General features: G+C 38.4%; 1 protein-coding gene across 1 annotated transcript in view; it reads left to right on the top strand.

The window, feature by feature from the left end:
• Positions 1-626: 626 nt before the first annotated feature.
• The window catches only part of slc23a2 (solute carrier family 23 member 2), a 34,960-nt gene continuing 22,493 nt past the window's right edge, over positions 627-13,093 (top strand). Inside the window, exon 1 of the mRNA XM_079250804.1 lies at positions 627-805. The gene's annotated coding sequence lies outside the window, so the exon portion shown is untranslated. The remainder of the gene's footprint in view (positions 806-13,093) is intronic.

The following is a 13,093-nucleotide window of genomic DNA, read 5'->3' as shown; positions in this document are numbered from 1 at the left end:
AAGCACAAAACATAAAAAAAACAACACGTAAGACATACAAAACTAAATTATGCAACACAACAAATTGTACGGATCCTGACAAAACATTTATTACTTTTCTCCACTGCGGGCGCATTGAGCCCGGTTATTCAACCTTTGGTTATGCCACAGTAATGACTGGATCCAAAACCAAAGGCAGTGCGAGGAAACAGCCATTAGATGGCAGTGTGGTGGAATACATAACCCAAACACACATTTGACGGTGGACAGAAATGGTCTTTTTTATTAGTTTAGGGTGCAATTTACTCGATTTTTAAGCAACTATAACACAGGTATTCAATAAACAGACAGCTTACGCAAGTAAGGTTTTTTTTTTTTTATAACATGCACGGTTCCGCGGTTTGTCACTGACATCTTCCCGGGGAGGGAGGCTGACTGCGTCACCGCGAGGCTGCTTCTGATTGGCTGACCCTCCGTTCCGAGGCGTGGTGAGAGGCTGGTACTTATCGTCACTGGTAAGTTGAGCATGCGTGGTGGCCATCCTCAACCCCCGTGGCTTTATGAAAGCCGATATCCCTCCATTGGAAGCGCGTCAGACAACTGTTTCAAAACACTCTTGTGGTAACATATCGGCGAAGAGAAAGGACTCGTGTTTGGGGAACTGGGCTTGACATCTCTCCAGCTTTGTCCGTTGTGTGCGAGCTACTTTCCGCCTTGAAGCGCCTTTGCCTCCCGCTTCCCTCCTCTTCAACAACACAACCACGGGGACGAGCCAGCGGTCGGTAGTCAAGAGGGGAAGTGGGCTCCGTCTTCTCTTATCGGGCAGGTGAGTACACAACGTGCCTTATTTAATCCAGTGTGACAGATTTTACCACACAAGAACGATGTAGTTGGTCGTGTAGAAACTGCTTTGGGTGCCCTCTTTGCGTCGTCGCATTGGGGACTCAGGCTGGCTGGCTGGCAGCGGGAAATGGTTAAAGATGATAAGGTCGTTCCTCCGGCTGATTTAAGGGACTTCGTCGGCCGGCGAGACTGCGAGTCTGCTGATGCTCAAGTGTGACTGTAAAAATCCAAGGCCCAATTTCTCAAGCTCGTCCTTCAGTCTCCACACCCCCCTTCTTTCCACGACAGATTATTGCAGAAACCAATTTCATTTAGGAACCATCATTTATCAGTGTGCTGTGGAGGCCCAGATGCCTCAAGGTTTGCAGATAATGAGAGCAATGTTGTGACTCTGTCACGGAAAACATTTCTTTTGTTTTAATTTTCATTAAGGAGATATGAAGAGGCAGAAACAACCCCTTCCAGGCATCACCAGCAGGGATATTACAGCTTACTTATCCATTCAGATTTATTGGCTTCTGATGATGGACGTCCCGGAGACGCTGCTAAGTAGGTGTGCTTAGGACGTGCGTTTATATGTGCTTTTGCCAGGGTAAACACAAACTGCAGAAAAGTACAAATATACAGACTATTGAAGTGACATTTCAATACAAGTGAAATAGCTGTTGCATCATTTTAATGTCTGGATGTGAGCCAAGCTGGTGCGAGATCCAACAAAAAATTCTAGATCCATTTTCAGTTTGATCACTGTAAGAAGGTTTAACTTCATCAGAGCATGGACAATAAATAATGAGACTGACGCTTTTCACTTTTTGGCCCTCATAATCAGGGTCATTCATCCACAATAAGTAACAGGAAAGTCACAGTTTTTGTTCTTTTGCCCATTAGTCTCATGAAACTGGGGAAATGGTGTAGGATCCCAGATCAATAGGACATATAAGTTGAATAAAAATGATGATGGTTCCTACTGCAGTGTGGTAAAACAAATGGTTTTAGATTTAGTTTCAGTTCAGACTAATCCTCCATTTGTATCATAACCTATCCACAAGCCTCCATACTTGGTATTACCCACCTTCTCCTTTTCCCCGAGGTTTTATTCTTCAATGAATCCATACACCTTTTCTGTGTGGTTTACACACAGCTTGGGACTGGCAAATTGTGAGACATTGACTTGTTAAAGCGAGATCGAGATTCATGACAGTCTGTCGCCACCAGTGTTTATTTTTAATACTGTGCATGATTACTCATAAATATGTGTGCAGTCACTGCTACCACCATCGAGGCAAGCTGGTTGTTTAACTTCTGGTTTTCTTTTGCAATTATTATAAGATTTAGTGCCTAACAGTCAATGTTAAGCTAAAGCAAAATATTGGGATGAAGCTTATTGGGTGAGTGTACTCATGCTGACAAGAGGTCTGCATTTAGGTGCACTGTTTCAATGTACATAACATGCCTCGTCAAAGCAAACACAGACCTGTTTTATCAAAGGGATATTAACAAAAGATACTAAACTAATCCATAAGAATGGAGCCAAACTGAACTGCTCCATAAGAGTGCTGGGATTTTATTTAGTAATAATATCCACATAGCCCAGAAAATCTACTGATGACAACTAGGTTCAGCCATCTTAATGTAGACTCCTTACTTGTTTTCCTATTTTGCAAACTGTTGTGGTGATGTGTAACCCTTACCCTGCTAGTTTTGCTGTGGCGATACAATAGCCTTTTTTTCATCTCATTATTACCTAGCAGGTGTTCAGTGCCGCTGGTATTCATTCCTTTTCTCCAATTTTTGTTGCAGCCAATACAAGTCAGATTGTAACATAACTTAAAGACAGGTGCATGGTATTATTATATGTATTTATTTGTGTAGATGTAATTATAACCCTATATTTAAGTCACAATATTCCCCACAGATGTAGGTAAAACTTAGCGATCATATGTATTTAGTTTGTTAAATTCTGTAAACTTGGTTTTGTTTATGATTTTTCAGTGGGACAGGTTTCTGATTACAGAAAAAAGTCTATTCTTGCTGATGAACTAGAGCTCTACCATCTTGAACAGAAGCTAGTGGTGGATTTTGCCAGAAGCAGATTGTGTAGCATGCTTGTTTGGCTCGGCAGCTACAGTGAGCATGGTATAGTGGCACATGGACCACTTCTCCACCTGCTGCAGCTTCTGGTTTGAGAGACTCTTCAGCTCATTAGCAGAACAAGGACCAGAGTTCCTGCAGTCCAGGACAGTGGACTTTGTCTTTCAGCCTAACAACAGACTCGTAGGGCTTACACTTGAATAACTGCAGGTAGAAAGGAATTACGACTTGTTGGCAGCAACTTAACTATCATGCTGGACTGTAGGTAGATATAAGGTTGTCAGCTGCTGTTTGTTCTTTACAAGGAAATTATTGCAACAATACCGGATCCTTTATAAGTACAGATTTCATTCATGAAAGCAATCTGTCATTTAGCTATTACATGAATAGGTTCATTGGAGGGATCGGTGTGGTAGTAGAGCCTTTTTAACAGAATATCAAGTTTTTATTTTGTTGTCCAGTTGGATTGAAGGCATGTAGGTTACACTCATAGATTTTGCCTGGAAAGATTTGAGATGAAGGTGTTCCAAACAAAGATGTCCCAAGTCAAATAATGCTGTGGACAAAAAAAAAAAAAGGTGGGAGGGTGCAGGAAATGCTTTAGAGCCAGTCCTGTCAAATGAAAGAATTAAACTTGATTGTTCTGTTTTTACTGGAACCAATGGGAGCAGAAAATATTTTTCTGTTTCCGGCAGATGATGTCATAAAATCTTTCATTAGAAAAAGAAATAACTCTGTCCTTTATAAATCAGTGGAGTGGAAATGCAATAATTGGATTTTGACTATCAGCTCAGTTCATAAGAAATGTCTAAATATTTAAGTAAAAAGGACTTATTTTTATTCAACCATTATTGTCATTTAGACTTATGTTTATCATTATTTACAAACAATGTGTTGGTGTTGTTTAGTGATGTAATGCTTGATTTGCATCTGCCTTCAAAAATGAAAACATGCAAATGCAGGTTTAGGCCTGAAAGGTAGGAACTTTCATTAGAAATCAGTTCCTACTACATGCTCCCTCTATATATCTGCCTCTGGTTCTTCTTGGCACATCCAGTATTTTGGAATTATTTTTCTTAAGTTATTTTTTCTATCATGCCAAAACTTGAAATGTCATGAAAACTTAAACGTTCTGGTTTGGCATTTTTTTGCTGCTAAAAAATGAAAAAAATGAGCAGAAAGGACAAATGGTACAGTTACAAAGAAATGCTTTATATCTTTTTTCTTTTTTTTTTTTTAAACGAAAGAGAGACAAACCAATATATGCAAGTAAGATGGAGCACTATCCATCCCTGTGGATGAAATGCTTTCCATTATTTGATTCTACTCTGTGGTTATTATCACTGTTAATGTTGCCTCTTAATCCATTACAACAACCCCTGTTAGTCTCTCTGACTCGAGGATGTAGGTCAGAGGCTCACCTCACAGGATGACGGGCCAAGCTGAGGTGAACTGGGCTACAGAAATCATTCTTGGCCCTGTTTGCTGTCGGCAGCATGTGACGAAGATTACACTGTAGTGCTGGGTCATGCTATGCCTTCCCACTGTACTGGGTAAAGGTGTGTGTAACTGGTAAACTGAAACCATTCAGCATGTGGCTCCGAATAATCTGCACTAAGGTCTGCACTACTACATCAGTGTTAATGTAATTGTTGTATATCTGCTTGCTATTGAGGTGAAACAAAGGAAATGTAAAACTGATAGCTACTGCAGATTGCACCTTCCTAAAATAAATGGATAACAATGGGGATTTAATGACCAAAGGGAGCGTAGCATGCTGTGTGAGCATTGCATAACAATGACTTTCCAATTGTAATAATATGTCTTAGTACATTCAGCTGTATATCTGCATCAGAATGTGGGCCATTTAATCTCTGGTGTGTCCTTTCTGTTTCTAAAGTCACAACAGAAGAAATAATACAAACAAATAAATAAAAGCTGTTTGGTTGTGTCATTGTTATTCATGAAAACATCTGGCCTGTTGTAATTAGTTAATGGGCAAAGTGAAGATTTAATAGATTTTGTTTTTCCATATGTAAGACTTCTGTAAAGGCAGACAGATACTACTGCACAATAAACATATTGATTTATTGATGTTTACCGCTAATTGCCCTTTTGTGCAGATGCTGGTGTTTGTGCTCTGAAGCAAAGATCTTTTTTTTGTTGTTGTTCTTTTTAAATGTGTAGAATTTTAATGGTATAAATTTATTATAATGCTAATTTTAAAGTGCTTCAATTTTATTCTGTTTTACTTGCTTCTCATTTTTATTTAGTCATGCTTTCTTATTGTTCAGATTTTATTTTGTCTTATTTAATTTTTAAATAATCCCATTTCTACCATCATTTAGTAAGAATACATAAGCCCAAGCATGTTTATGTGTGATTTGTTATTTGCTTGTGCATGTTAATGTAAGACTTCAACAATCCACACCACATCTGCTTTTGAGTGTTAGGGGTGGCTGTAGGAGGAAGCGCAGTCTTCCTTCAACTGGAAGGATTGAGGATTGAATCCAGGCTTCCTTTGACTATATGCTGAAGTGTCCTTGGGCAAGCCACTGATCACCAAGTTGCCCCTCGATTTGCCTATTGGTGTGAGTGTGTGTATGAAAGGGTGCTTTGAGGGGTCAGTATGACTAGAAAAGCACTATATAAGTACAAGTCCAGGTATTTATTGTCTATCTCATCGTAGGAATGCAAGTCGTGCCTGCATTACTGTGAAACCTGAATTAATTTTCAGTAAAAGCATCTCATCTAACTTGGACTTGACCAAAGATCGTCCAAGAATAAATTAGCTGACGCTCTAATTCTCATACTGCCTGGCTCCGTGAAGATCTGTTATCTGTTCATCTGCAATACACAAAGAAAGCCAGAAGTAGCAACCAATGAGGGCTGAGTAATGATACAGGAAAATTGTGTTTCTTAGCAAAGCTTTATGATGGTGAAGAAAAGATGTTTGTATTATAATTTGGTGTCAGTTTCAGGATCATTACACCTTTTGAAAGAAAAATATTCCTCTTCATCATTCTCTGCATGTTTTGTGCTCTCTCCCCCATCACAGTAGAAATGTTTGAGATGTTGGTCAGACAAAACAAATATTTTAATTTGTAATTTAAGCATTGCTGAAATTATACACAGATGACTCTGTTATCAGAAAAGTTGCAGAATTATTTAAGACTAATATAATGAATACTGTAGTTGTCACATGTTCATGTAAGTGCATGTTGTTCATGTGACAAGGTAAGAAAATTGTGTACCTTCACCTAAAGACTCCTATAGCTTGTGACCTTTCCTCAGGTTAGTTAGTTCTGTTTTTTGTTTTGTTTTTTTAAAGCAAACTACTAGAATAGCAGTGACCCGTATTATATCCAGGTTTCATCAAAATTTAATCCGCAGCCTTACAAATGATGAATGGTCTAGTAGTAGCACGCTAAAGAGGATTACTAATTAACTAGCTATGTGGTCTTTCTGTGTCTGTATCTATATATTCAGTAAGTGCTGTAATATTCATAGTGATAAATGATGTGCATCCAGTTATGTTACCAGGTGAAGAAACAAAGAAGAAAAACTGCCTTAATTATAAACATTCTTGTTGGACCTTGAAATGGTTTGAAGATGTTATGATATGCTTTTACTAAGTCTTTCCTAATTCTTGATGGAAAAAAAGTTGTAGAAAATAAACCAGTGACCTCTAAGAAGATAATAGGCTATAAAACAAAATGCTTAATTTACTAATTTCCATAGAATTTAAGAAAATTGTAAATATTTACATTAGGAAATAGAGACTTGAGAGATTTTGCCAAAAATGCATGGAATGATTAAATATTTATTAAAAATGTCTTTTTTTCCCCCCCTTTTTTAACCTCTCCCTTCTATCAACATGTTCCCTAAATGTCCATAAATCACGTTTCCTTGGTCCCTCAGGAAATGCAGTCCTTTGGTTATGGCTTATGGTGCAAAGCAGTGCGACCTCTGTGCATGATGAACCATCTTCTGTGTATTAGTCATCAGTTTCTGTCATCTCCTCTTTACTGCTCTGAAGACTATCTGTGACAATCTTCACCCATGGATGGTCTTCATATCAAGCCTTTCCTTATCTGTCCTTGCCTTACTTGTTTTGTTAGTCCTCTCCCTTGTTAAACAGTTGTGCTTTTTGTTCACCAGAAAATTTATTCTGTGGAAGCACAAACAGTGACATGACCCGGTAAGCTAAAACAGCTAATGATGTTTAGTTCAGGTGCACAATCCTAAGATTTTTCGTTAATACTGTTGCATATTTTGAAATTATTTCAGAGATATTGAATGTCTGTCCCCTGGTCACATGGCGGTGTGTCGCTGGTAGATAAAAGCTGTGACACTAAGATTAAAATTAATTTAGAAAATAAATTCGAATGACTTGTACTGATAATTAAAGCACTTTTTTTAAACTGCTTTTTTTTTTTTTTTTTTTTAAATTTCATAGGCTGGTTGGTAAGCTTGTGGCAAATTATATATTAAACAAAGTGTCTGGGTACTGATTCAGATGTTGATTACCATGGCAACAGTCAAAACTTCAAGGCTTCCATGTGATTCCTGATGCAAATGTACAACAGCCAGTCAAGTGACTGATTTGTCAACAAGCAGAAAATTCGTTTATTAAGGTGTTGCAGATATTATTCCAACATCTTTTTTTCTTTTTTTGTGGATTAAATGTTTCTGAAAGCAGTTTTATTTTATTTTATTTTTTTTGAAAGAATTAAGACATTTCAGTGTTTGGTCATATTCTCTGACATATCATATGCAAAATCAATAAATCTTGTATTAACCCGTAGTTTAAATAATACAAAAACTGAGTTTCATTTTATGTTTAAACACTAAGAGCTTGAATTTAGGGTGCAGACTTGTATTACATAGTTTTAATAGTCAGTGCAAACAGAGTGCAATCACATTTCCTCTGTAGTGACCTACTTTTCATGTAATTAAAAACTTCTCTAAGCTCGCTCTAAAAAGTCTAGTATGTGCTTCGGCATCTCAGGTCAGCCACTTTTTTTTAGCTGATAATTACAACTCTCAAGGGTTGAAGTGAAATAAGCTTGTCTCTATAGCAACTGTACAAACAACTGGTTGTCTAACTGAGCTGCAGGAGTTTGGCTCGTGAGTTTGATGTCGTCAGCTTCAAGCTACAATGGGTACTTTTATATCCCTGTTAGGATTAGCGAAGAAAATGTCAGAGGCTGTGGGAGGTGAAACAACCTAAATCAAGTGTGCAGTCACACTATACCTTGTTTGAGGTGTGAGAAAATACTTCTTTTCGTGTCTGCTGATGGCGTGCTGCGCCAGTCTGTGTCTTTGAAAACAGAATGGAGGTCAAAGGTTGAGCATCTCTCATCGTCCACATGCGACTTTCTTTGCAGCTTAATTAAAAAGCTTCAATTACAGCAGGCATGTTTACTTGGTGTATAACTAATAGAATAAATAAAGCTTGCAGTTGAACACATGCCAGCCAGCCTGAGTAACATACCTGCACAGTGTATTTTTTCTTTTTTTAATTAAAGTCTTTGCTTATTAAACAACCTAATGCGAGTAGCTGAGAAGTAGTAAATATAGGGTGCAAAGCCAAAAGTAAAGTAAGTTACATGTCCCTGTGTTACATGCCTAAGTTACAAAACCACACGAGCTCACACAACACGTTCACTTTTTTTGTTTTTTCTTTTTTTTTTTCGTTTGTGGTTTCCCAAATGCAGATTTAGGCAAGTGATTGGTCATGTAAGTTGTGCAACTGATGTCTTGTCAAGCATTACAGTTCATTTACTAATAAGCACTTATTGTTGCCTCTGGTGAGACACTACAGGCAGGCTCTCCCTAAGGTTGTTATGGCTTTAGTTTAACTAAGATGATGTGTACAGATGAAAACAAAATTGTTTTAACTGAGCCAGTAGGATTTTATTTATCCCAACCTCAAACTCAGGTGGTTAAATTGTTACAAAATCCTTTTTAAAATGAATTTTCATTATTAAAAGTATTGAACAGTTTGAATGAATAAAAGTAGCATTAAATGTTATTTAAACTGTGCCACTAATAACAATAAATATTAATAAAAGGTTGCAGGTTTAGTTGTGTCTTTTTTACTTTAGTTTGCTCCACTCTGAACTCTTATCAGTATTATAGTGTCAGTCCCATGCCTTGCTTCCATTGTATCTGCCCTGATTAGAAAAAAAAATCAGTAATAACTTTCATAAACATTCATTACTCAAGTTCGTTGGCTTTTTTTTTTTTTTTCAGGTTTTGTATTTAAAAACCAAGCGGCAACCTCCAGAGGTTAGAAGTGAAGCCTATTCGGAAGCGCCACAAATTGCAGTTCACCCCTCATCCTCTAGGTGATCCAAACCAGAGCAAATTCCCATAAAGTCCAATGTTAAAAAGTCCAACTTTACAGCAGAGAGAAATATGTTTACAGCCTCTTTCTAAAAAAAATTTTTTAGATTTAATAGGTCAGGTTTACCTTCATGACAACTGTGAGGGGAGTAAATTAAAATAAAACTCATCCGTTTATAAGCAATTTCATCTCGAGGTTTGGTATAATTAGTGGTGTGTTCTTTTGATTGACAGGCTCCTGATATCCCGCTGCAAGAAGGCAGAATGTGGCGGGTTTTTTTTGCCGGCTAACAGTGTGATTAGCTTTTGTCCACCTACCTCTGTTAGCTACCATTAGCTCGGTTAGCTCATAGCTACAAACGGGTTAGAGTTTAATAGATGTCAATCATCCACCCCCACGCTCACAGACCCCCTCTCAGCTCTATCCTTTTCCCTTTATTGTTTTTCTGGGAGCAATGGCATGCATGATGCTGCCAAGATGGCGACGGTGACGACTTTTTTTTATTTTTGGCACAATTAAATATGTTTCCAGTCAAATACTGCATGTATGAGATAGTTTTCCCAGTCTTTTTCAAGGCAGACCATGCTTATTTATGTCCAACTCCGTGACTGACAGGAAGCTGATAAATGTAAACATGACCTTGCTCCTTGCTCCCATCTGTGGTGAAATAGAAACTCCTCACATGTATTCTGTCACGTGAGTCGCTCGTCCCCACCACACTCCTCCTCCTCCTGTCTCATGTGACAGCTACAATCATACACATTTAGCCATATTTTCACGTCTTTGATGTGGGCCGTTTTCTTTACTGGGGTCAAATGGATTTACAGCAACTGAACCGTCACATGTCATTAACAATTTATTTGCTTGTTAAAGTACAGAAGAAGGAAATGGGCAAAGTTTTACAAGGTAGAATAATACAGCACATACATAACTGCACATGTGATTGTGAAACTTCAAAGGAACTTCTCTTATCAAGAATTTTTCTATCATGTGACTTGAGTGGAACATGTCAAAACTTGACAAACTGAGTTTACCACACCGTGCAACTTTTTTACTGAAATATTGTTATGGAATTAACATGAATGTTTACATCATTTTTAAGTATTCTATTCTATTTTACAGTCATTTAGCAGACGCTTTTATCCAAAAAGAACTTACATACATGATTATACCACGATAGGCACATCGGGGGGCAACTTAGGGATCTGTGTCTTGCCCAAGGACACTTCGGCACATAGTCAGGGGAAGCCTGGAATCGAACTCCCAACTTCCCAGTTACAAGCCGACTGCTCTTCCTCCTAAGCTACAGCCACCTTTAGTAGTGTTAATAATAAAACAGATGAAGCAGGTATTGGCGGGTCAATATTAGCCTTGAAATGTTTATCATCATGTTAAATGTAGCCAAGCTAATGTGTTTCTTCTTGCTTGTTCTTTACAGTAAAGCACATTGTCCCATTAAAGTTAATGGAAAATTTGTCCAAACTTTAGACTGATGCTCTAAATTTACTCTTCTTATTGTTTGATTTGTGTTAAATCACAGAAAACCCACTATGCCACAATGCTTGTGGTATTGTGTTTTTTATGTGAACTGAGTACCGTCAGTCTATAACAAAATCTTTGTCCAAATATCCTTTTGTACCTCATCACCTCAAGGATCTGAAGCTGAAATATTGCATTTTAGTGGAATAAGCCATATTAAAAGTGTACATATATTTAAATATTCATGTACAGATATTGTGGAAGGCCTAAATGTCTATCCTAAGGCAGACTATGCATAACTCATGTCATGCTGGAGAGCCTACACATTGCTGTCTAGATGTTGAACTCTATCTCAAAGGAGTTTATGGAGATGTACATTTGCACGAACCAAACAGTGTTAATGCCAGATGAAACCAACAATAACTGCATCTGGTTTGTCTTCCTGTTGTGGAATCCCACACACCATGGCTCAAGCCTGTGCATGATGCACAGATCAGGTTGCCATGGTTACATATCCAAGCAGTAAGTGTCCACCATGCTGTGTATTCTGGGATGAGTTATAATTACCACAGCAGCATCTTTGTTGTTCTTTGCCTCAGTCGCTGCCTTTTCTTGTTTCCTTTTTTCAACTTCCATCAGTCGTTTCTCACGCACACACAATCCCTGCTGCTGTCCTTTTATATATTTTATTTTACATAACATAAAAAGTAGTGTTAATTAAATTTCACATTTCTTTTCTATTACATAATCCATATTCTCATTCTCGCTCCAGTTCCCCATGTTTCCCTTGTTTTCTGCTGGTTGTCTGATGTTTTGTTTTTGTTTATATGTGTGGACAGATTCCCAGTTAACACCTGCAGACAGAAAACACAGATGAGTCAAACTCTGTTTTTGTCTGTTGGGTGACAGAGAACCAGGGCATTTGAGGATTTCATGCTACAGTAGCGTGGCTCTTCTGGTGTTAGCACACGCCTCATCAGACCTTACGTCACCCAGAGGCTGTTGGGATACTTTCTGTCAGACTCCACATCTCACATATTTATTTATTTGCCCACCTCAAATGTCCAACCAATCCCACAATACTTAACTGGATGCTGGTAAAAGTTGTGCGCGCTTGGTATTTAGGAAGCTTAATGAAGCCTTAACCACACGTTCGCCCACTGGTGGTTGGCAGACTACTGGTTGAGAGCCTGAGTGATCAGAGACGCATGCTGCAGAGCTCACATTTTGAATCTAAATATCGTATACTGTCAGGTTTATTTAATAGTGGTCACCAAAATCGTGATCACAATCAAAATCCGATGAATTGTGTAGCCCTCCTGCTAATCACACTTCATTGGCTTTTGATCACAGCACGCATCAAAGTGATTGTTTTGTAAGCCAGAAGCAAAGTTTTAACTCAAACGGCTCCTGTCTACCTTCACTCCCTAATCCAGACCTACACTCCCTCTCAACAGTTATGTTCCAACAATGAAAGACGCTTCGTGTTGCTACCAATATGTGGACTAAATCATGAGCCAGACTCTTTTGCTCTGTTGTGCCACGATGGTGGAAAGACCTCCCAAACTCTGTCTGCTCTGCAGAGTACCTGTCAACTTTTTAGAGCAAGCTGAAGAGTCAGCTCCTCTGGGGCACTTCCACACTTAGTATAGCTATATTTGTCAGAAAAGTTGGAGAACTCAACCCAGTTCTTTGCAACAAACATTATGGTATTAATTCTTTGTATTTTAGCATATATAATATTGTGGGTTGGGAAGGGAGAAAAAAAGCCTGTAGCACTTCAAATAGACCTGCGTCCAACTGGACAGTCCGCTAACACCTTCCTATGACGTCCTCTACTGTTTGATTTCGTGTTTGTGGTGTTCTCACTCATGTGTAAGTCGCTTTGGATAAAAGCATCGGCTAAATGACTGTAGAATAAAATAAAAAGTTAAATGAGTGAAAGGAAGGAAAAAACCTTCCATTAGAGTAAATCTTTGGTCAGTAAAAATTAACTTGATGTTTTCAATTAATCTAAAGAAATTCAGCTGAATCATATTCCTTTAGAGGCTTGAACTTTAGCTCACTTCTCTGTAAATCTTACTAAGGACACTATTTGCATGGCGCTTGTGACAAGGTGGAATGATTAATTGTAGTACCAGTCCATCTTGCTGCATGCCTAAAGCAATATTTCACCTGATAATAATCAGCACATCAATCACACTAATACGTTGTGTCTGTGATTAAATGCTCTGTCAAACTAACTTTTGTCTCACCTCCCTCCTCCTTATCCTTGACCCCCTCCCCTCTGTATTTCTCCTCTACACCTCCTCTCCCCCCTGTCTTCTTCTCTTTGCTCTCGTCCTCTCT

This window comes from Telmatherina bonti (assembly GCF_933228915.1).
Source record: "Telmatherina bonti genome assembly, chromosome: 13".
Lineage (NCBI taxonomy): Eukaryota > Metazoa > Chordata > Actinopteri > Atheriniformes > Telmatherinidae > Telmatherina > Telmatherina bonti.
Note: the sequence above shows the minus strand (reverse complement) of the source record. Positions and strands in the feature narration are given on the sequence as shown.